This window comes from Capsicum annuum, unplaced genomic scaffold (assembly GCF_002878395.1).
Source record: "Capsicum annuum cultivar UCD-10X-F1 unplaced genomic scaffold, UCD10Xv1.1 ctg80546, whole genome shotgun sequence".
NCBI classification, from domain to species: Eukaryota; Viridiplantae; Streptophyta; class Magnoliopsida; order Solanales; family Solanaceae; genus Capsicum; species Capsicum annuum.
Window position 1 is genome coordinate 35,013 of NW_025891198.1, and position 26,177 is coordinate 61,189.

The 26,177-nt window shown below is 37.5% G+C and overlaps 1 long non-coding RNA gene across 1 annotated transcript; it reads left to right on the forward strand.

Annotated features, from left to right (window-relative positions):
• Positions 1–2,910: 2,910 nt before the first annotated feature.
• LOC124895202 lies at positions 2,911–16,199 on the forward strand. The gene is made up of 3 exons (XR_007051582.1): positions 2,911–3,045; positions 14,228–14,296; positions 14,844–16,199. It is a non-coding gene; the product is annotated as an uncharacterized LOC124895202 (long non-coding RNA).
• Positions 16,200–26,177: the final 9,978 nt, after the last annotated feature.

Below are 26,177 nucleotides of genomic sequence, written 5' to 3' on the forward strand. Positions count from 1 at the left end.
CACATTTCTGCAAGAAGCTGTTTCCATGAATTGAACTCGTGTTTGAAATGCTTATAGATAGAACGACAAAAGGCTGCGTATAATAAACCTTAGTCTTACACCACATTTCTACAAGAGGTTGTTTTCACGACTTGAACTTGTGAGTGAAACAATTATAGATAGACCGGCAAAAGGCTGTGTCTAATAGACCTTTGCGGCTCGATCATTTCCTGGATCTCATGCATAGTGGAAGTTTAATGCCTCGATTATATTTTTTTAGTATTAGATAGACCAACATGATGCAAGGGCAATAAGGGACACGGTAATATTTATTGACTAATTCTATCATATGATTATCTAATCATCATCATCATCATATACATATAAAGTCTTGGTTAAGTTAATTAATTCAAAATTTTGTAATTTCACTGAAACTTACAGACTATTTGACTTTATTCATCATAAGTGATGTATATTTTTACTTTATTCACAAGTAACAAATGGAAAGAGGAGTTAATTTTCCAAATGGTCATTCAATTTTACTTGAGCCGCGGGTCTATGGGAAACGATTTCGAATTGGATTGAGTACACACGATCCCCTTCAGACTCTACTTACTGAAGTACATGAAGTATATTGTTGTTGTTGTTATCGTCTTATGCCGGAAATTACCCGATTCAAAAGATCCAAAGAAAAGTCATTTATGTTTTGCTAGAAAACATTTTTCTTCGTACCAAACACACCCTTAATGCCGACTCACATTATAATTTAAAAACAAGTTTTTAGTATCGCGAAAAGATTGTCTCGAATTCGAGCTTTAAAAATGAAATTATCTCTAACAGAGAATGTGGAATATCATGATGCGAATTCAAACAAATCGAGCTTTGAAATTGATATAAGATACTTACTGTTAAATTAAAAGAAAAAAAGTTTTATTATCATCAAAGGTTATAGTGATGCATGTCAAAGTTTTCTGTTCTTAACCATAAATTTAGGGTTCGAGTTTTGAGAAGATAGCCGATGACACATTTAGATAATCAAATCTCAAATCAAGTTATACCGACGTGCCAAATTTTTCTGTTCAAATCTCAAATCAAGTAATACCGACGTGCCAAATTTTTCTGTTCTTAAACATAAATTTGGGGTTCGATTTTTGAGAAGATTGTCAATGACCCATTCAAATTAGTCGAATCTTAAATGTAATTTTTTTTTCTTGGAACCAAAATAATCTAATAATTACCTTTATTCTAGATCATTATCAACAAAAACCAAATTTCAAGTCAAGTAAATTTGAAAAATCAAGTTTCTAGTTGAATAAAAGAAAGTAAGAGTAAAGAATTTTAATCATATATATATATATTACATTGTTCTTTCTTTAGCATTTACCAAAAGGAACATTGATTGATTAAGGAACATTCTTTTATCTAATTTTAATTGACTTCTTAGGATGTATTAAAATTGGAAAAAATTATTTTCAATACCTACCCTACATCAATGTTTGACTATTTGTATTTTTTTATAAAAAAAATAACTTGTTTTGTTCATTAATATAATACATGTTTAAGTTAATGCAAGATAAGGCTCCGTCCTTCCCGGGAACCGCGCATAGCGATAGTTTTAGTGCACCGGACTGCCTTTTTTATCAACCACCATAGCTACACCATGTTATTACGTACATATATTTTATGCGTCATGTAATTTTTTCAAATTTAAATGGATTAAGCAAAAAATGGGTTGAAATGAATTTGCGCAGGTCGAAATGACACTTTGATGGAACAAAGTGAGCTAAGTTAATAAATAGACGGGGTTAATAATGAACCAAACTTAAACGGATTAAGCAAGTTATAATTTCATTGAAAAATAACATAAACATACATCTTAACTTAACATATTTACACAAATTTTCATCCTTACAAAGTAACTACAAAATCTCAACTAATTATGTATCTTTGTTGGATGTATTGGAAGCTAATTATGTATCTCGACAGATTCAAACTGAAAAAAATGTAACAGAAGCTAATTATGTATTTTTACAAAGAAAAAATATATCTTCGTTGGATGTATTATGTATTTCGACAGACCAAGAAAACATATATCGGGAGCTAACAATGTATCTTTACAAAGAAAATAATGTATCTTCGTTGCTTGTATTATGTATCTCTACAGACCCAAAATTAGAAAAATGTATCGCGAGCTAATTATGTATATTTACAAGAAAAGAATATTTCTTTGTCGGATGTATTATGTATCTCAATAGATCCAAAATCGAAAAAGATGTATCAGAGAGATAATTATGTATCCTTACTAAGAAACAAATGTATCTTTGTTAGATGTATTATGTATCTTAATAGAACCAATTTTTTTTTAAATAAATATATCGGGAGCTAATTATGTATCTTTACAAAGGAAAAAAATAATATATCTTCGTTGGATGTACTATGTATCTCGACAGATTCAAAATCGAAAAAAGTATATCGGGAGTTACTTATGTATCTTTACAAAGGAAAAAAATGTATCTTCGTCGGATGTATTATGTATCTCGACAGAGCCAAAATTATAAAAAATATATCGAAACTCAGAAGCTAATTATGTATCGTTACAAATAACAAAATGCATCTTCGTTGGATGTATCGAGATCTAATTATATATCTCGACAAACCCAAAATCGAAAAAAATATATTGGGAGCTAAGTATGTATCTTTACAAAGAAAAAAATGTTTATTCGTTGGATATATCGGGAGCTAATTATATATCTCGACAGACAGACTCAAAATTGGAATTATTATTACAAAATATCAAGATTTTCTATAATTAAGCTTCAAATTGTCGGGACTTACACTTTTTACCCTAATTTTGTCACTCTAACTAGTGGCCCGACCCGGCCAATTTTGGAATCAAAGGAATTCAACCCAACTGACTGATCACCACTCTCAACTAACTTAGACAGAGGGGTTGTTTTATATTAAGGTGAAATGTAAAACTGGCTGTCCTTCGTTACAGACGCTTTGGGATCTTCGTCCTCTTACAATTCCTGTTGTCAGATTGGATCTCAGCCTTAACCTTGAGAGGTACATATATTTCTTGAGCATTTCTCCTTATTTATTGTTCTACGATGATGGTGTTCTGACTAGCTTGTGCGAATCTCAATTATTTCACTAAGTACTTTATTGGATTTCAACTAGAGTACATGTCACCTCACATCAGCAAACAAATATTGGACCTATCAACACTTAGGCACTTTGAAGGAATCGCTTAGTAATTACCTAGTCGTTTTTATCTCCATCTTGAGGCTCGGCCTCATATTCCTCTCTTTCAACACTTACTTCTTCACCAAGGAAATACAATCTACCTTCCCTTAGGATTACATTGCATCGGTTAGGGCATTCGTTGGCTTTATGTCCCCAACCTTGGCACTTGAAGCATTGGAACCCTTTAGGATTAGGATACTTGTGAATTTCTTGCCTCGGAGGAATTTTGAGGACTGTTTGGGGCTCAGGTAGACTAGTAATAGCGGGTTGGTCATTATTTTTGGGCCAACCCGAAGAGGATTGAGCCATATCCTTGCCCCTTGGCCAACTCGAGGTCGATTGTCCCCTTGCTTTGAACGACTACCTCTCTTTAAGTTTCATTTCCATCTCAAGAGCCGCTTGGAAAATACCTTCGACGGTATCAAACTTATGAAGTGTCAAATGAGTGGAGATCTCTTTGTTCAACCCATACTTGAACCGTATGATGTCATGACTAATTTGTTCTCCACGATGATCAATCTTCAACATGAGTTGTTGAAACTCATCATAATATGCCATCACATTTCGATTCCCTTGTCGCAAATTGTACAACCTAGCAAGCAACTCATGACGATAACTTTTGAAAAGATACCATTGCCTTATTAGATACCTCAACTGAAATCATGGTGGTGGTTGTCCATCAATCTACTCATTACCAAACCGTTAGACGTATTCCCACCATGTGTTAGCATACCCTTCAAAGTGAGCTATGGCGTAACAACTCTTCTTCTCTTTCGAGATATCATTCACTTGAAACACTTTACCACACGCCGATTCCCAAGAAAGATAAACCTCGGGGTCACTTTCACCCTTAAAGATAGGTAGGCTTAATTTGATGGTATTGATTCCTACGTCTCTCTTTTGGTATCGGTTTCCTCTTTATCCATACCCTCGATATCTTCTTGGATAAACACATCCTCCTCTAATCTCTTTTTCCCCCATGTAAGCCTCATCAAAGGCTCCATACCCTTCATAATCCGCTCTACCATATTCCTCAAAGTGGACGGGATGGTTTTGGACGTTTGGGACTTGATTTGGAGGAATTGTATTTTGTGGAGGTGGTAGTATTTGGTTTAGTGGAGCTCGGAAGGGAATGTTTGGATTTAGTGGAGGTATTGGACGCCCAAGTCCTTCTTGCGGAACTTGAGGAGTTTGGGAATGGGTTGGTCTATTGGAGTCTCGGTTTAGGGGGTTATGGGTCATTTGGCTTGCGGCATTTAGTGGAGATAGTGAAGGATTTGGCAATTGTGGCCATGTTTCAGGAGTAACGGTGGCAGAGGAATTTCAATCATGTCCACTTGAGGAAATATGTCGAGGGGTAGAAGGGTGAGAGTTTCTTTGACTCTCCACTTGTTCTAACCTCCCACTAATAGTCGTTACTTCTCCCCTTATGGCTCCCACTTCCGTACTTAACCTTTCAAGAGTTCGGGTCAAAGCCTCAAGAGTGACCCTCATATTCTCCATTTCATTAGAATCCACGATTTGAGACGTGGTTCCCTCCATTGTCAAGGTATCACCTACACAAGAAACAAACAAGTTAGTTTAAAACCTTTCCTCACTCACACTCTCTTGGTTCACTCATACTCAAGCTCCAGAAGTGTTGTAGATTGGCTAGTAACCTGTGAATCCTTAAGGTATGAGTATGCTCTTGTACGGAATGGATTATTTTTTGAAACTCAAAGAATTCTCCTCAGACTAGAGCCAAGAGTTACAATGTATTCAAATGATAAAAAAGCACACAAACAAACATTGACACGAACACAAAGCTTCAAAGGGATAATTGAAAAGCTAGTAGGAATGTACTAGTTTGTTAATTAGTTCTCAAGTAAATTAGATGAAACTAGGAATCAATAATTAGAAACTAGAATATCCAAATTTGAGCTTAATTATCATGTGAAAATTAACTAGGGTGACGTGGTAGCATGTCATTAGCCACGGGTCCACATACGTTGTTCATCAACTTGAAGCCTTAGTCCCTTTATATCATGTGTAATGGATGACTAGTTATTGGGAGGGAAACATAAAGTTTTGTAACTTTTTTTTTTCAACTTTTTCAAACTCAAAAGGTGATGTTTGACCTTACTAGTTCCACAAGACAAGGTTCCTTGTTTTAAGGGAAAAGTGGTTGTCAAGTCTAGAAAGGTGATGTTGGCAAGACTTCTCACAAACAACTTTTTCAATTTTGTCTTGCAACCTTTTTGGATCTATTGATCTTTTAAGACATAGGATGAAGAGAAACTTTTAAGATGAACACAACATCAACACCTTTAAGAACAAAACAACAATACACCACAATGACACTCCAACATCCAACACAAGTCAAACTCAGGGTCACTTCAAGTTTTCACAACAACAAGTCTCTTCTTATTAAGATCAACTTTAGATTTAGACACTTTTTTGTGTTGGTGGGGAAGAGACCAACACAATAAACAAACTAAACAAGTAAAACCTTTTGTAGATCTACAACCGATTTTCGACCAAAATGTTTAAGAACACACCTTTTGGTAAGAACTTCCCAAGATTGATTTTGTAAGAACAAAACCAAGCCTTGAGCTTTGATACCAAATGATACAAAAGATCAAACTTAAAACAAGGAATCAAGAGAACAACAAGAACAGCATCACTAGAGAATCAAAGGCCCCACTCGGCTTCTCTAGGTTTTCAAGGCAACAACGACAATATTCAACAAGATAGATAAATAACACAAGATTTCAATAACTATAGTAAATCGAAAGAGCCCCACACGGCTTCACTATATCAAGATACAAACAACAAGATTACAAAATGATGGATAGTAACTTGACACAAAATATCCTATAATCTAAGAACCCTAACATGAAGATTAGGACCCTAAGACTAAAAGATATTTACCCAAATTCTTACTTGAATCAAGAGGAACTCATGAACCTCAAGACCCCCAAGTTTCTAGCCAAAGAACAACAAAAGTGTTACTACACTTTTTTGTCTAGTTTTGGGTTCACTCTTAAGAACAAGAGAGAGAAGTTCTCAAAATATTACAAGACTTGTGTTTCTTCCCTAATAAAAATGAACTCCCTAATAAAAATGAACTAAGTCCAAGAAATAGCCCTATTATTGTCTATTTATAGTACTCCATAAAATGAAAGGAAAATGACCATTCTAGCCTTGTTCAAAGCCCCTCTTCACACTTCAAAACATGGAATCCCTTAGATGAATTAATTACACACTCACACATGGCCATTTGCATGAACATGGCTTGGAGTTTTTGTAACTCCCGAGCTTGGCTACATGTGAATGGTCTTGAGCTAGTTTCACTTGTATCATCCTCTCTATATTGAAGGGAATTTGTCCTCAAATTCGGTGGATGTTCATTTTCAACCATGGCAATAGGAGAGAGGTCACATATGTTGAAGGTGTTGTGCACTTGATATTCCGGAGGAAGGTCAATTTTGTAGGCATTATCATTGATTCTTTCAAGTACTTAAAAGGGACCATCACCCCTCGATATTAACTTGATTTTCCTTTGTGAAGGAAACCGGTCTTTTCTAAGGTGCACCCAAACCCAATCACCCGATTCAAGAATAAGCTTTCTTCTCCCCTTGTTTGGTTTCTTAGCAATCTCTTGATTTTTCTTCTCAAGCTTTTGCCTTTCTTTCTCATGCAATTTCTTCATGGATTCATCCTTCTTGCTTCCATCTAAGCTAATCATAAGATCACTTGGCAAAGGAGTTAAATCCAAAGGGGTGAGGGGGTTGATGTCGTATACACACTCAAAGGGAGTCATTCCCATACTTGAGTGTATAACCCTATTCTATGCAAATTCCACCAAAGGTAGGTGGTCCTCCCATGAAGTCATTTTTCCTGTAACCATTGATCGTAACATAGAACCCAAAGTCCTATTTACAACCTCGGTTTGGCCATCGGTTTGTGGGTGGCAAGATGTAGAGTATAGCAATCTAGTGCCAAGCCTACCCCACATTGACTTCCAAAAGTGACTAAGGAACTTAGAGTCCCTATCACTTACAATGGTCCTTGGAACACCACGCAATTTGACAATATTTTCAACAAATAAAGAAGCCACAGTTGACGTATTTTCACTTTTTGAACAAGGAATAAAGTGTGCCATCTTAGAAAACCGATCAACCATAACAAAAATGCTATCCCTACCTCATTCATTCCTCAATAATCCTAACACAAAATCCATAGATATAACAAGCCAAGGACGTAAAAAAGTGTGAAATGGGGTATATAACCCGTGAGAGAGGAGCCGAGACTTGGATCCCTTATAATCTATATATTGGCCGCAAATCCTAGCCACATCCTTATGCATTCTAGGCCAATAGAATTGCTCCTCCAATATCCTGAGGGTCTTTTCAATCCCAAAATGACCCATTAGACCTCCATCATGTGCTTTCCTCACAAATAACTCTCTCTAAGAGCTAGAAGGTACACACAATCGTCTACCTTTAAACAAGTAACCATCAAACTTGGCATAAGGATTTGAACCCCTATCTGAAACCCACTTGTCCCTACCCAATTCTTCGCATTCCCTAAAGATAGAAGCAAAGTGAGGATCCTTGGGATACAATGCCTTTAGGCTCTCAAAACCCATTAACTTTGAAGACAAAGTGGACACAAGTACATGTTTTCTAGACAAGGCATCGGCAACCACATTGTCCTTACCCTTCTTGTATTGAATAACATAAGGGAAGGTTTCTATAAACTCAATCCATTTGGCGTGCCATTTGTTAAGCTTTTCTTGTGCCCGTAAGTGTTTCAAGGATTCATGGTCTGTCCGAATCAGAAATTCCTTGGGTCAAAAGTAGTGTTGCCAATTGCCCAATGCTCTAATCAAGGCATACAACTCTAAATCATACGTGGAGTAGTTTAGAGTAGCACCCTTGAGCTTTTCACTAAAATAAGCAATGGGTTTTAAGTCTTGCATCAAAACAGCCCCTATGCCTACTTTACTAGCATCACATTCAACTTTGAATGTCATATTAAAGTTGGGCAATTGTAATAAAGGTGCGGAAATGAGCATAGCTTTCAAAGCTTCAAAAGCCTTAGCTTGCTCTTCATCCCACTTGAAGGGTTGGTCTTTCGAAATGACCTCCGTCAAGGGGGCGGCTATGGGGCTAAATCCTTTGACAAACCTTCTATAAAAACTAGCCAACCCGTGGAAGCTTCTTACTTCACCAACGGTTTGGGGGATTGGCTAATTTTTTATAGCGTCTATCTTGCATTTATCCACTTCGACCCCTCTTGAACTAACAACAAAACCCAAGAAAACAACTTCATTAACACCAAAGGAATACTTTTCAAGATTGGCATACAACTTCTCTTTTCTAAGCACATCAAAGAAACTTTGTAAATGCAATACATGCTCATCTATGGACTTGATATACACCAATACATCATCAAAATAAACATCAACAAACTTTCCAATAAAAGGCTTCATCACATGATTCATTAGCCGCATGAAAGTACTTGGAGCATTGGTTAGGCCAAATGGCATAACCATCCATTCATAGAGACCAAATTTGGTCTTGAAGGAGGTTTTCCATTCATCATCGGATTCCATACGAATTTGGCGATAACCACTCCAAAGATTTATCTTGGAAAATATACAAGAACCATTCAACTCATCAAGCATGTCATCTAATCTAGGAATAGGGTGATGATATTTAACCGTAATCTTATTGATGGCTCGACAGTCCACACACATACGCCAAGTTCCGTCCTTCTTTGGCACTAATAATATAAGAACCACACATGGACTCATGCTCTCTTTGATGTAACCTTTGTTGAGAAGTTTTTCAACTTGTCGTTGTAGTTCTTTGGTGTCCGTAGGGTTGCTTCTATAAGCCGGTTTGTTTGGCAATTGTGAACCCGACACAAAGTCAATTTTATGCTCAATACCCCGAAGTGGGGGCAACCCTTGCGGAAGTTCTTTGGGAAAAACATCTTTATAATCCTGCAACACAAGAGAAATCAAAGAAGAAATAGAAGAATTAGTGGGGTTAGTGTTAAAACAATATGCCAAAAGAAGCATGGGTGTGTCCTCATCATGATCCACGAAGAGCTCCTTCTTTCTAACCAACATCACCATATTTTCTTTTCCATTTGATGTTGAGGCAGCCCCTGATACCCCCACTACCCCACCTACGGGTTCCCCCTCCTTTTCTTTATTTTCAGATTTCTTCCTCATTTCTTTCAATTCTCTCATCCTTTGATGCAACTCGTTCACTTGTGAAGGCAAAAGTGGATGAAGTGTGACCTTTTGGCCATCCTTATCAAGTGTATATCGATCAGACCTCCCATCATGTTTGGTAGAACTATTATATTGCCATGGTCTACCTAAAAACAAGTGACACGCTTGCATTGGTATTACGTCACAAAGCACTTCGTCATGGTAGTTTCCTACCTTAAACCGTATTACACATTGCCTCATGACTTTCAATTCACCATATTCATTCAACCATTGCAACTTATAAGGGCTAGTATGAAGTGTACTGGTCAATTTCAAGAAGTTCACCATAGCAACACTAACGATATTTGCACAATTACCACTATCTATTACCAAAGTGCACACACTACCTTTCACAAGGCACTTAGTATGGAATTGATTCTCCCTTTGGCTAGGATCATCTATTGCCTTACTAATCATGGCATGCCTCACTATAAAGTTTGGAACAACACACTCTCCTTGCGGATAAACATCTTCCCCATCATCATCATCATGTGACTCACCCTTCATTTCCTCTCCATCTTGAGGCTCAGCCTCATTTTCCTCTTTTTTAACACCCACTTCTTCACCAAGGAAATACAATCTACCTTCCCTTAGGATTACATTGCATCGGTTAGGGCATTCGTTGGCTTTATGCCCCCAACCTTGGCACTTGAAGCATTGGAACCCTTTAGGATTAGGATACTTATAAACTTCTTGCCTCGAAAGAATTTTGAGGACTGTTTGGGGATCGGGTAGACTAGTAATGGAGGGTTGGTCATTATTTTTGGGCCAACCCGAAGAGGATTGAGCCATATCCTTGCCCCTTGGACAACTCATTGTCCCTTTGCTTTGAACGACGACCTCTCTTTAAGTTCCCTTTCCATCTCAAGAGCCGCTTGGAAAATACCTTCGACGGTATCAAAGTTATGAAGTTTCAAATGAGTGGAGATCTCTTTGTTCAATCCACACTTGAACCGAATGATGTCATGACTAATTTGTTCTCCACGATGATCAATCTTCAACATGAGTTGTTGAAACTCATCATAATATGCCATCACACTTCGATTCCCTTGTCGCAAATTGTACAACCTAGTAAGCAACTTATGACGATAACTTTCAAAAAGATATAGTTGCCTTATTAGATACCTCAACCGAAACCATGGTGGTGGTTGTCCATCAATCAACTCATTATTAAACCGTTAGACGTATTCCCACCATGTGTTAGCATAACCTTCAAAGTGAGATATGGCGTAACAACTCTTCTTCTCTTTTGAGATATCATTCACTTGAAACACTTTACCACACGCCGATTCCCAAGAAAGATAAACCTCGGGGTCACTTTCACCCTTAAAGATAGGTAGGCTTAATTTGATGGTATTGATTCCTACGTCTCTCTCTTGGTGTCAGTTTCCCCTTTATCCATACCCTCGGTATCTTCTTGGATCTGCACATCCTCCTCTAATCTCTTGTTCCCTCATGTAAGCCTCATCAAAGGCTTCATACCCTTCATAATCCGCTCTACCATATTCCTCAAAGTGGACGGGATGGTTTTGGACGTTTGGGACTTGATTTGGAGGAATTGTATTCTGTGGAGGTGGTAGTATTTGGTTTAGTGGAGATCGGAAGGGAGTATTTGGATTTAGTGGAGGTATTGGACGCCCAAGTCCTTCTTGCGGAACTTGAGGAGTTTGGGAATGGGTTGGTCTATTGGAGTCTCGGTTTAGGGGGTTATGGGTCATTTGGCTTGCGGCATTTAGTGGAGATAGTAAAGGATTTGGCAATTGTGGCCATGTTTCAGGAGTAACGGTGGCGGAGGAATTTCTATCATGTCCACTTGAGGAAATATGTTTAGGGGTAGAAGGGTGAGAGTTTCTTTGACTCTCCACTTGTTATAACCTCCTACTAATAGTCGTTACTTCTCCCCTTATGGCTCCCACTTCCGTACTCAAACTTTCAAGAGTTCGGGTCAAAGCCTCAAGAGTGACCCTCATATTCTCTATTTCATTAGAATCCACGGTTAGATATGTGGTTCACTCCATTGTCAATGTATCACATACGCAAGCAACAAACAAGTTAGTCTAAAACCTTTGCTCACTCACACTCTCTTGGTTCACTCACACTCAAGCTCCATAAGTATTGTAGATTGGCTAGTAACCCGTGAATCCTTAAGGTATGAGTATGCTCTTGTATGGAATGGATTCTTGTTTGAAACTCAAAGAATTCTCCTCAAACTAGAGCCAAGATTTACAACGTATTCAAATGATAAAAGCATACAAACAAACGTTGACACGAACACAAAGCTTTAAAGGGCTAATTGACAAGCTAGTAGGAATGTACTAGTTTGTTAATTAGTTCTCAAGTCAATTAGATAAAATTAGGAATCAATAATTAGAAACTAGAACATCCAAATTTGAGCTTAATTATCATGGAAAAATTAAATAGGGTGACGTGGTAGCATGTCATTGGCCACGGGTCCACATACGTTGTTCATCAACTTGAAGCCTTGGTCCCTTTATATCATGTGTAATGGATGACTAGTTATTGGGAGGGAAACATAAAGTTTTGTAACTTTTTTTTTTCAACTTTTTCAAACTCAAAAGGTGATGTTTGACCTTACTAGTTCCACAAGACAAGGTTCCTTATTTTAAGGGAAAAGTGGTTGTCAAGTCTAGAAAGGTGATGTTGGCAAGACTTCTCACAAACAAATTTTTCAATTTTGTCTTGCATCCTTTTTGGATATATTGCTCTTTTAAGACATAGGATGAAGAGAAACTTTTAAGATGAACACAACATCAACACCTTCATGAGCAAAACAACAATACACCACAATGGCACTCCAACATCCAACACAAGTCAAACTCAAGGCCACTTTAAGTTTTCACATCAACAAGTCTCTTCTTATTAAGCTCAACTTTAGATTTAGACACTTTTTTGTGTTGGTGGGGAAGATACCAACACAAGAAACAAACTAAACATGTAAAATCTTTTGTAGATCTACAACCGATTTTCGACCAAAATGTTTAAGAACACACTTTTTGGTAAGAGCTTCCCAAGATTGGTTTTGTAAGAACAAAACCAAGCCTTGAGCTTTGATATCAAATGATACAAAAGATCAAACTTACAACAAGGAATTAAGAGAACAACAAGAACAACATCACTAGAGAATCAACGGCCTCACTCGGCTTCTCTAGGTTTTCAAGGCAACAACGGCAATATTCAACAAGATAGATAAATAACACAAAATTCCAATAACTATAGTAAATCGAAAGAGCCCCACACGGCTTCACTATATCAAGATACAAACAACCAGATTACAAAATGATGGATAGTAACTTGACACAAAATATCCTATAATCTAAGAACCCTAACATGAAGATTAGGACCCTAAGACTAAAAGATATTTACACCAAATTCTTACATGAATCAAGAGGAACTCATGAACCTCAAGACCCCCAAGTTTCTAGCCAAAGAACAACAAAAGTGTTACTACACTTTGTTGTCTAGTTTTGGGTTCACTCTTAAGAACAAGAGAGAGAAGTTCTCAAAATATTACAAGACTTATGTTTCTTCCCTAATAAAAATGAACTAAGTCCAAGAAATAGCCCTATTATTGTCTATTTATAGTACTCCACAAAATGAAAGGAAAATGACCATTCTAGCCTTGGTCTTGGGTGGCTTTGGAGTGTAATAAACTTACACTTGAAAGCCCCTCTTCACACTTCAAAACATGGAATCCCTTAGATGAATTAATTACACACTCACACACGGCCATTTGCATGAATATGGCTTAGAGTTTTTGTAACTCCCGAGCTTGGCTACGTGTGAATGGTCTTGAGCTAGTTGCACTTGTATCACTTGATATGACTGATTTCATATTTTACATGATATGGATTGTATTGAAGAACGTGATATGAAATATTTGGATTTTTGCTATGACTTGAATACGATTTTGAAAATGAAAGAGAGGGTTGAGCATGTTGCTAAATGTTGAAAATACATGTAATGAAGGAGTGCATGGTTTTTGCAGAAAGGTACATGACCACCATATGTTTGAAAAATGTTGCATAGGTTTTGGTTTATGTTTCGGCACATGAAATCTTTTACACTATTTGCATGTGGGTGGTCTGAACTATGTTTTAATGAATGATTATGCTTAATGCATTATGACTCAAAATTATGACTTACAAGTCTTGGTATGAAGATATCAAAATAGACAATGCCATAACAGACTCAGACAGACGTAGAAATCAGATTTTTCATGGCATAAGACTTTAGAATGATACATGTTCATAAAAGGCTTAAATTGGCCATAAAGAGATATTAGGTGGTTCCCCGAAGAAGGCGTGAGTTCAGACAAATCATTGCCCAAAACTATGATTTGTCGATCCGGGTTATTATGTCACCTAGAGGGATTTTACGCTGGCCTAGTAACTGTGGTGTATTAGACTCAAACACTCCAACCCTTGCGGCATACTTGGGTTGGGGGCTTTCCCGCTGAGTCAATGGTGGATTTCATACAGCCCATAGGATTTTAGACTTGTAGGGGTATACCACCTAACTCAGAGTAATACGAAGATCAGAAATTATTTTTGATAAGAGTATCTTAGAATGTTCAAAATAATGCCCATGTGTTTTGGAAAACTATTATATGCATGAAGTGTTGTTAAATTGCTCTCATCTATTTTATATATATGAATACTCTATTTTGGAGTGCTTCACATGCCAGTACTTTTGTATTGACCCCTCTCCTTCCAGGATCTGAGGCACGGTCTAGGGTTCTGACAGACAGTAGATTTTGTTGGACAGAAGTGCAGATTCTAATTGGTGAGCCTTCTATGCTCCAGAAAGCCCATTATTATTAGACATTACTATTGATTATGGTTTTGGTTTACTGGGGGGCCTTGTCCCAGTTTTTCAAATAGTTTTGTTTAGTTATAGTAGAGGTTTCGCAGACTGAGTCAGACACTATTATCCAGTTATCTTTATTGGATTTCAGTTTTCATTATTATGATTAAATTCAGATTGACCATGTTCCCATATTAAATTTCTATTTTTCCACCTTTTTTTATTATATGAATGTTATGCATGATTACCAGATAGAGAGGGGTGTTTCCAGGCCTTCATAGTCTAGGAATGCTCATCACGGCCAGGGCCCCTGTTCGGGTTATGAAAAACTTGGTATCAGAGCACGGTTTATGGTCCCAGGGTGTCTGCGAAATCACATCGGGTAGAGTCTTGTTTATGGGTGTGTAGAGCACCACACTTATAAGTGGGAGACTACTAGGCGTTTAGGAAATATTTCCCTTCTTTATGATTTAGTTTGTGCTTCAGAGTCTAATCTGTTCCTAATCAGTGATCTCTTGTCTTACAGAAATAACAATCATGATTCTCGTCGCAATGCTAATCAGAGTGCCCATAATGATGAAGTCCCTCCCGCTTATGGGATGAGGACACGTAACAGAGCCCACACTCCAGAACCTGTTCCTACTCCGGGAGTCCCTCTAGTTCCGACCAGTCCTCCTCAAGCTCTACGAACCAATGTTAATTGTCCCCCAACTACTTAGAGGGACATTTTAAATGCAGAATTCAGACAGTCTATTGATATGCTGACATAGTTGGTGGCTAATCAGGATCAACGATTAGAAGAAGTTGGGTTTGCATCGGTTACACCTAGAGCTACTAGGGTGGGCCAGTTCATGAGAATGAACCTGCCCAAATTTTTTGGCACTAAGATAGAGGAGGACCCGCAGGAGTTTGTAGATGAAATGAAGAAAATTTTCAAAGTAATGCATGTGGATCAGATGAAAGGTGTTGAGTTGGCAGCCTACCAGCTTAAGGATGTAGGGAACCAGTGGTACAACGAGTGGGAGGATGCAAAGGGTGATAGTGATGAGCCCACAGTGTGGGACGAGTTCGTGGAAGCTTTTCTTGACCGATTCTTTCCTCTGGAGCTGAGGAAAGCTAAAGCATAGGAGTTCATGAACCTCAAGCAGGGTAAGATAAGCATGCAGGAGTACACTTTAAAGTTTAATCAGCTGGCCCATTATGCTCCTGATATGATGGGTATTATGAGGTCCCGAATGAGGAAGTTTGTATCTGGCCTTTCGAATAATCTGGTGCTTGAGTGTTAGGGAGCCATGCTGAATAGGGATATGGACTTTGCTAGGCTGTCAGTTCATATACAACAAGTTGAAGAAAAGAAAAAGAAGATTTCTGAATCTAGGGAGAAGGAAAGATAGGCAAAGAGAGCCAAGACAACGGACCAAAATCACAGTCAGCGGCAGAGCGGCAATTGGGGCAGCAAATGGCAAAAGAAGAAGTTTTGGGGCAAGGCACAGTCCGCAGGCAACGTCCCAGCTCCCAGACCACCAGCTGACATAAAATCTCAGAGTTTTCAAACTAATCACGGATCCAGAGCACAGGATACCCAGTCATAGGGCAGTGTAGCTCAGCAGTATCGTCCTTTTTTATGGTGTGAGACTTGTGGTAGAAATCATTCTGGGAGGTATCAGTTGGGCACACTTGCATGTTACTCATGTGGTCAGCCGGGTAACTTTTAGAGGGATTTTACTTTGGCTAGGAGGAATGTTGGTGGTGCCAAATCTCAGGATAATTCTTCCATGCCACCACCGCCTAAAAAAGGCACCATATCAGCTGCCAGGAGCGATCACAACTGGTTATATGCTTTGACCAACCTCCAGGATACGGAAGCCTCACCAGATGTTGTCACCGGTACGTTACAAATCTCTTTTCGTGATATATATGTGTTAATTGATCCCAGGTCTACCTTATCTTATATGACCCTATATGTAGCAGTTGGTTTTGGGTTTGAGCCCGATGTGATTTCTGAATTTTTCTCTGTTTCCACTTTGGTGGGTGATTATATGGTGGCTAGGAGAGTATATAAAAATTGTGTGGTGTCTATTATTAATAGGGATAATATGGAAGACCTCATAGAACTTGATATGGTTGCTTTAGATGCTATTCAAGGGATGGACTGGCTCCATTCTTGTTATGCCACACTAAATTGTAGAACCTAACGAGTCACTTTCTCTTTCCGAAATGAACCAGTTATAGAGTGGGAAGGTCATTCTTTAGCGCCCAAAGGGAACTTTATATCCTACCTCAGAGCCTGTAAGCTTATCTCTAAGGGTTGTCTGTATCATCTTATTTGGGTTAAAGATTCTAGTGCCAAAAGACTTCCTCTTCAGTCTGTCTTTATTGTAAGCGAATTTCCAAAAGTCTTTCCAGATGATCTCCCAGGAATACCACCTGATAGGGAGATAGATTTTGGCATTGATTTACTGCCAGATACCCGCCCTATTTCTATTCCACCATATACAATGGCTCCAGCAGAGTTGAAAGAATTGAAAGAACAACTAGCAAATCTTTTAGACAAAAGCTTTATCCGTCCTAGTGTTTCTCCATAGGGTGAAATTGTGCTTTTCGTGCGAAAGAAAGATGGTTCCCTGCGTATGTGCATAGATTATCGTTAGTTGAATAAGGTCACTGTCAAAAAGAAATATCCTCTTCCTAGAATTGATGACCTTTTTGACCAGTTTCAGGGTGCTAAGTGTTTTTCAAAAATAGATCTTCATTTGGGATACCACCAGTTGAAAGGTAGAGAGTCAGACATTCCCAAAACAGCTTTCTGAACCAGATATGGTCACTATGAATTCTTAGTCATGTCCTTCAAATTGACTAATGCCCCCACAACCTTCATGGATCTAATGAACAGGGTATTCCATCAGTTCCTGAATCTATCTGTCATAGTATTTATTGATGACATCTTGGTTTACTCTAAGAGTGTGGAGGATCATGCCAATCACCTCCAAATTATTCTTCAGACCCTCAAAGATCATAGGTTGTATGCGAAATTCTCCAAGTGTGAATTCTGGATGAACGCTATTGCGTTCTTGGGGTACATTGTGTCTAGTGAGGGAATAAAGGTTGATCCCCAAAAGGTTGAGGCAGTGAGAAAATGGCCCAGACCCACGACTCCAACTAACATTCGGAGCTTCTTGGGTTTGACAGGGTATTATCGTAGATTTGTAAAGAGTTTTTCTTCTATAGCTGCTCCACTCACTAAGTTGACACAGAAAAAGGTGAAATTTGCGTGGTCAGACTCTTGTGAGAACTGTTTTGAGAAATTGAAATACAAGTTTTCACGACCCGAGCTGGGGCCCTGGCCATAATGAGCATCCCAAGCCGTGGAGGCCCAGGCACCCTTCTGTAATCTAGTATTAATGCACAATATTCATATAATATAAGAAAGTTTGCGGAAAAACACAGTAAGATGGAACCATGGTAAATCTCTTAACACTTAAATAATTTGAAAAAAAAATAAATTCTCAGAATTCAAAACATGTGACACCCGTCTTCGAAATCTCTAACATAACACAATCCAACATATGTCTAAAACAAAACTGGAACAAGGCCCCCAGTTAAACTATGAATCAATACAAATAACAATATTTAAATGATACGATTCAAATGGTCGTCTTAGCTTTCAATGACATCATTCAAAGTCAGTACGTGGGGCATCAAGCTTTGGTCGCGTTAAGAAAATGGGATCCTACATGGAGGGGCCGATTTGAGTACACTAAAGAGAAATCCCACGTGTGAAAGATTGCTTGGAGCATTGAAGATTGAGGACTCACGATTTTGGGCCTTCATTAAGTACATTTTGGTTACTTAGCCTTGTCCAACTAACACTCCATGAACACCCCTTTTCATTAAGGGTATTGTGGTCATTTTGTTATGTAATAAGTTAAACTATAAATAGGTTCTATTAGTTCATTTACTAGTTAGTTTATGAAAGATGAAAAATTGAAACACTTGAAATCCTCTGTCTTGAGAGTAGACCACCTTAGCATAGTCTTAGTTAGGACTTGGAAAAGTCATCCTTAGTATAGGGCTTGGAAAAGCCAATATTGTTCTTTGCTTGGAAGTGGTGGATCTTGAGGTGAGTCGATTACCTTGGCGGTCACCGTAAGAGTGTGGTTTTGATTATTACATTCATTAGGGGTTAATGTTGAAATATACTTGGTTCTTAATCTTGTAATAATCTTGGTCTCACTATCTATCCTTTTATTATTTTGTAAATCCGTGTGTTTTTGTGTTTGTCATCTTGTATCCCTTTGTGTTGCTTGTTCTTCTCATGTTTTGTGGACTGTTTTGGCATCTTGGTGGACTAATTTTTATCATTTGGTATCAAAGTAAGGATTGATTTTGTTCCAACAAAATCAACCTTGGGCTTGTTAGTTGAAAAATAAAAAAAACGTGTTGAAATCCGAAAATCTCAAAAAAAGAAATCTGTCCCGTTTTTGTATTAGAGCTGAAGTTTGAGACTTATATTTAGGATATTTTAGTGTATTTTGTTGTTTCTAGTGTTAGTCCCTTATTCACTAACATTTATAGAGTCTAGATCTAAATTTTGAGTCATTTCCAAGTTGTTTTTGAACTTTGAAGGTTGCTGTTTTTTGAGGATTGGTGGCTTGAAAGAGTGTTGTTGAAGTTTGTTGTTGAGATTGTGGCTTAAAAACTTTGTTTTGGATGTTGTTGTTGAGGGTGGAGCTTGAAAAATGTGTTGTTGATGTGTGGGATCCAACTTGAACCATAGAACTCCAAGATTCAAAAGTTGTGATCACCATCTTCATATTTTGTTGAAGAGAAATTGATTGTTTGATCTTAGAAATTGAAGAAAGAGAGTGTGTCTTGTTTTTAGTCTTGAAAGACACAACTCTAAGACATCCAAAGGGGAAAGGGAACAAAAGGGTTTCAAAAGTTGTCTTGCCAAAAGGGAGAAAGTCCACCTACCAAGACTTGCAAAAAGGGAAAGAGCCAAAAGTCTTTCAAAAAGGTGTTTAGCCAAAAAGGTGCAAAAAAGTCAAAACACTTTTGAACTTGAAAAAAGGGCTCCAATTTCTTGTTGTTACCCTCCCATATCCGAAATTCCACTATTCCCCACTTGGAATTTGATCAATACAATTTGAAGACAAGAAAATTTCTCAAACTTTCAACAATTTTAACGTCCAATAGGAGGTTGCCATGTCATCACCCTCAAAAACAACACTTAGGCTCAAAATTTCAGTCACATTTCTAAGTTTCATTTCTTGTTTCTTTAGTTTCAATTTTCTTGATCCTAGTACTAATAGACAAACTAGTAATCACCTACTAGGTTGTTAATTAGTTTTTGAATACGTTTCTTTCGTGTCTTCATTATTTGTGTGCTTTTCTTATTTGTAACTCGTAGTAACTTCTTTGTTTCAAGTTCATAAGTGAATTTTGTTTTGTGTCTTGATTCAATCAAAACAATAATCCATTCCGACCACCAAGTAGGATTGACATCTTATTGACTACCGGAGTATAAGCAAATTTCAATATTCACCGCTCCAATTGTGAGAATCACAAAGGTGAGTGTATCGAGTGATGGTAAAGAGATTTTACTACTAATCTTGTTTGTTTTCTTTTGTTTGTTGTTGTCCTTTGTTTTTGTTTAGGTAACATGGCTTCCCATAATTTTAAGGCCACGTGTAATCGCATCCATGACGATCTTGAAGATATGCAACGGCACATTGAAATTATACGCCAATTGTTACCCAAACTCTTCCCTAAAAATCCAATTGTCCAAACAACTTGCGATAAGATCTTTATGAAGGAAGTTTCTGCCCTATCTTGTGATGGACTTTCACACCAAGGTAAAGACGAACATAGTCATGAACTTCAAGGTAAAATAGCTAACCCTTACACTTTTGTGCATGTGAATGATAATTGTGTGGCTAGTAGCCCATTGAGTGTGAGTTATGGCTTGCCTATATGTGAGTCTATTGTTTCTTTGCCACTTGACGATGATGTACTTGTTATGAGTGTGGATACACTAGTTGATCCTATTGATGACAGAATTGAATCTTCTTGTAAGATCGATTTATGTCGACCTAGTGTTGAAACCATTGTGTTGAATGAAAGTACATCGTCTTGTGAAATTTATGTTGATCAACTTTTGTGTGAAAATTGCCCACCACTTGAGGATGTGTGTGATGCGATTAATGAATCTCAAGTGTGTGATGATGTTGAAAATATTGATCAAAGGAATAGGAGTGAACCCGAGAGCTATTTTTGGGATAATCTTGCACTTGAAATATCTTTGAAACTTGATATTAATCTTTTAGAGAGTGATGAATATGTTTATTCCGAATCTGCCCGTGAAATAGGTCATGCTCTCTTAAGGTCTAATGTATTGTTTGAAGATGATATAACCACTCCTAATGAACTTATTGGTGAAAATGATGGTATAGCTTGCCTTAGAAGCTATAGCCGATATGCTAACCCACTATGGTGAGACAACACTCCTCCTAAAGATGGAAATCTCTTCTTGGAAGATGAGAGTACTCTTAAGGGTAAGGGATGTGTGGTTTTGGAAACTACTTCTCCTTCTACTTTGTGTGACTTTATTGTTGAGAGTACTCATGGTGATGATTGTGAAACTAGTAGGAAGTACACACATGAGGGCACCTTAGTAGAAGTCGACTTGAGTGATACCTTTCTCTACTTTCTATTTTCTCTGATAATATGTATGCTATTGTAGAGAGTATGCCGTTTAGTTTGGGTGGAGACCACGGGAAAGGGGAATGTTGTCTAGAATCGTGTCTATGGCCACTCTTTCCGTTTGACCCCGGTGCCAAATAAAGAATTGGTGATGATGGTGCACCCAGCTTGTTGCTTGGTTTACATGACGAGCAAAGTATCATTTTTCATGAATTCTATAGCCAAATCCTTTTGTATTTTTCATTAATTATGTAATATTTAGTTCAAAGTATCCTTGGTTATATTCTAATTATGTGCAACCTTGGTATGTTGAGGTGATTTTTCATGCTTACCCTAACCCTCATGCCATGAGGAGTTTGTATTTGTATGTCCTTTCTTTGGTTTTACAAGGTTTGGATTCGAGGTCTAATCCTTTTCAAGAAGGGGAGGATGATACGATTCAAATGGCCGTATTAGCTTTCAATGAAATCATTCTAAGTCAGTACGTGGGGCATCAAGCTTTGGTCGCATTAAGAAAATGGGATCCTACATGGAGGGGCCGATTTGAGTACACCAAAGAGAAATCCCACGTGTGAAAGATTTCTTGGAGCATTGATGATTGAGGACTCATGGTTTTGGGCCTTCATTAAGGACATTTTGGTTACTTAGCCTTGTCCAACTAACACTCCATGACCACCCCTTTTCATTAAGGGTATTGTTGTCATTTTGTTATGTAAGAAGTTAGACTATAAATAGGATCTATTAGTTCATTTGCTAGTTAGTTTATGAAAGATGAAAAATTGAAACACTTGAAATCCTCTCTCTTGAGAGTAGACCACCTTAGTATAGTCTTAGTTAAGACTTGGAAAAATCATCCTTAGTATAGGGCTTGAAAAAGTCAATATTGTTCTTTGCGTGGAAACGGTGGATCTTGAGGTGAGTCGATTACCTTGGCGGTCACCGTAAGAGTGTGGTTTTGATTATTACATTCATTAGGGGTTAATGTTGAAATATACTTGGTTCCTAGTCTTGTAATAATCTTGGTCTCACTATCTATCATTTTATTATTTTGTAAATCCATGTGTTTTTGTGTTTGTCATCTTGTATCCCTTTGTGTTGCTTGTTCTTCTCACGTTTTATGGACTGTTTTGGCATCTTGGTGGACTGATTTGTATCATTAAATAAGCCCGACCTTTCGGAATAGAGAAGGCTCACCAACTGCACATTTCTGACAAGTCGATCTACTGCTTAACGGGACCCCAGGACTATGTTTCAGAACTTGAGATGGAGGAGAGGGGGGTTCAATACATATGTACTGGTATGTGAAACAACTCAAAATAACATGTATTTATTCAAAATAGATGAGAGCATTTCATAAAGTCAACAATCATAATACATCAGTAAAAATACATGGGCATATTTAATAGATTTCAAATCAATTCTTGGCAACCTTGACTCACTCTTTATTTCTTCTTCTGAGCTAGTTGATACACCTTACAAATTTGAAATTCCACGGGCTATGTAGAACCCCCCCTTGACTCGGCGAACGAGCCTCCAATCCAAGTAGCCGCCAAGATTTGGAGATGGTGATACCCCCCATGTGAGCACACCGCAGGAATCCCCCCATGTAAGATGTCCTAATTATTTTATTATCCTCCCATGTAGGAAACAATCTCATAAGACCCACATCGGCAACTAAAATTTCCAGCGATGAGCCCTTACACTCAAACGCCTTCTTCGGGTAACCTACTAGCTCTCTTAAACCCAATTTTTAGTTCTTTAAAACAAACATGCTTCATACTTGCAAAACATTCAATACTTATCTTGTTACGGGCACATAATCACCAGGTATCGTCATACCCTGACTTGCAAGTCAATATCATATCCATTCCACAACCCATCATATTCAAAACATACATATGACCACCCAAGGTTCATAACATCACAATAAAATCATCACTTTGAAATCGGAAGAACACTTAGGTATTCCAACCTCTCTTGGCAAGATTCAAAATATGTGGAGGTCACGTCAATTTGTTTAATCACATTCTTTAAAGCAAGAATATAGCTATGACAAGAAACTCCCTCTCATGAAATACAAAACCATGTCAAACACCATGAAATTGAGAAGATCACTTTCAAATCTTAAGACATGAATTTCAATTCATTCGTAATGATTATATAAGCTTTACTTTGCAACAAGAGAGGAAATTCATATTCATGCTCACAATAAATATTAAAATACACGACATCATATATGCATCTATTCATAATTCAATTTCCATGATAAATGATTCAAGACAACAATTTTTTTTCATCAAAACAGTCCCATGATTCATACTTTTCGAAAATCATATCAAAACTTCATATAAATCATAATTGGAGATCTTAAATCTTGATAAAACATTTAAACTTATGCCCAAGATTTTTAGAGTAGTCCCACATACCTTAGATTATAAAATTTGAAAGATGAAACCTAGATCTTGATAGATGAAACTCGAATCTTGATCCGTTTCTTGGAATTCTTGGTCTTGGTGGTGAGTTGTTGATCTTTAGGGAGGAGTTCTTGAGATAATTTGAGAGAAAAATGAGAGTTTTTTGTCTTTGGATTGTTAAATCCCGTGTTTATGGGTGAGGGAAGATGACTAAAATACCCTAAGGAAACAAACAAAGTCATAGCAGTCCCTTAGTTGATAGGCTGATATGCTGAAGTAAATCGGGCATAACGTTTTACTCCGATGTTGGATTTTGACGAAATTAGTTGCGTTGGAAAGAAGAATCAAATAAATTTCATTTGATATATAAAATCCCTCCCAGTTCATTTCATACAGAAAGTTATGATCGTTGGAAGTTGACCCTGAAACTGTGGCCTGAACTGCCCCCAATCTGCTGGAGCAGATGTAAGACAGTTCAAACCAGTGTGATATGCCCCCGAACTGCACCCAATCTGCGCCCAATATGCTGGAGCAGATTTAAGGAAGATTAAACCAGGGTATTATGCCCCAAATTGCATCGAAACTACTTCAAATCTGCTGAAGCAGTTGCAAAGCAGATAAAACCAGATTGGATGGTATACTCCAGTTTGTAAAGTCATAAATCCTAGCTCGGGTATCGAATTTAGGCGAGATAGGTATCGTTAGAAAGATAATTCAAGGATATTTAATTTGATATATAGTAGGCCACCCAGTTCATCAAATACAAGGATTTATGGTTGATTAAAGTTGACCCAAGTTTCAACGCTCACTAAAACTCGAACGATATGAAAGCTTTCAACTCGTCCTTGAGTTAGGGGACCTCTAAGATCTCAATTCATGCTCGAATAGGCACCAACACTACATAATTGATTACCATGCCAAATTTCCATAGGATTAATGGATTTTTGATCATCTATGTATAGAATGATGGTTTTCGTTCTAGCCCGAAATGCGGGGTGTTACATTATCTCCCCCTTGGGATCATTCATCCCCTAATGATGGTTAGGGACTTTTTGAAGCTCTAAAAGTGTAGAATAAAGAACGTAACAATGATTTGAACATTTTTACTCAACAAAAATATGCAAAGGCATTAAACTAGCTTCATGATAACTCTAGTGAAACATGTAAGCACGAAACATGAGATAACGAAACTTGACATCGACATGATCTTGGCATGTGTTTTATGGCACATGATCAAAACATTGTAAGACATGAATTTTCTTAGGAGTCTTCGGCATGATTAAGATTGGTATAAGACGTGAGATAAGATTCTTGCGGGACATAAGGATATTAGCATTTCCATCTTACAAGATACAACGAAAGACTTAAACTTAGAGACATACTCCAACATTAATCAACATACTTCATCATTTTCAACTTACAATTCACCCGTAATATATCTAACCACAAGAGTTTGAGTCCTACAACTTAGTACTGTTATGTTGAAGCCTAACTCAGAGTTAAAAGGTGCTAATTTAAGCTACGGGACCCCATACTTTACATCCCTTTAAGAATATTTCTTCATCTTATCACATTCAAGATTTATTTTAGAGAGAACCAACCACATAGCACATAGGTTCGTGTTTTAAGAAACCACAACATTCAAGACTAATTATTACTACACCCACTACATGGATCTCTCCCCACTAAGACCAACAATTTCAATCACTCTCGCAAATATTTTCACCATATTTCTCCTTCTTAGCTATTTCGCACAAACAAAGTTCGTCTCCTTCTTTTCTTTTCTTTTTTTTCACCTATAACCTCAGCTTGAGAATCACATCAAATATTTTTTTTTAAGAACATCCACTCCCATACCTAACACACTACTACGCTTCCACAACCACCATCATACTAACATATGTAGGGTCATTAAGGGACCCAAGCATAAACATCACGAATGGAAGTAACAGTTATCAATCCATGTCTTATACTTATTGCACTCCTCAAGAAGGGACAAGAGGTGAAGATGATATAGAATAGAAACAATACAACACAACATGATTTCTTTGGATAGACCACCGCGAGAAATATGAATGCTTACAACACGAGTCACATATCATAAGTTTAGAATTTTCAAAGTCAATGATTTAGACAAGAACTTCCACTCGAAGCTATCGCTTCTCATTTTCAGAGCTGAATTAGTTATGAGCTCGCAAAAATTTATTGTTTAGCTAATACCTACATAAAAAGAATTAGTAACATACGAAAACATGATTTCTTGGAACCAAGCATGATTTGGTACATAGACTTATGGATCATGAAGATTGTGTCATAGATCTTGAATACATGAAAGACTAGATTTATTGGGATATCTTCTCTTCTATTTTGGTGGTCGAAATATGACATGGCTCACATAGAGACCTCAAGCCTTAGACACAGGCAAGACTCAAATACATAAGACATTGGTAGAATGAACTCTTAAACTGAAGTAGGAGGAATATTCTTGAATAGAAATAAGTTTATCATGAATCCTCCCTAACTTGCCATATGATAAAATTCGAAAACTATCTTAATTCACCATCTCCCCCTTAGATCAAAGTCACAATCCTAGATTTGAAAACATAATTTCTTATCAATTTATAACCACAATTGTCTATACCATAGGGGGTATCGATATACACATGAACACAAACTTTCCTCTATAATTTAACATGCATTTACTAAATTCTTTCTAGGACATCCCCCTTCATGGATACTAATAA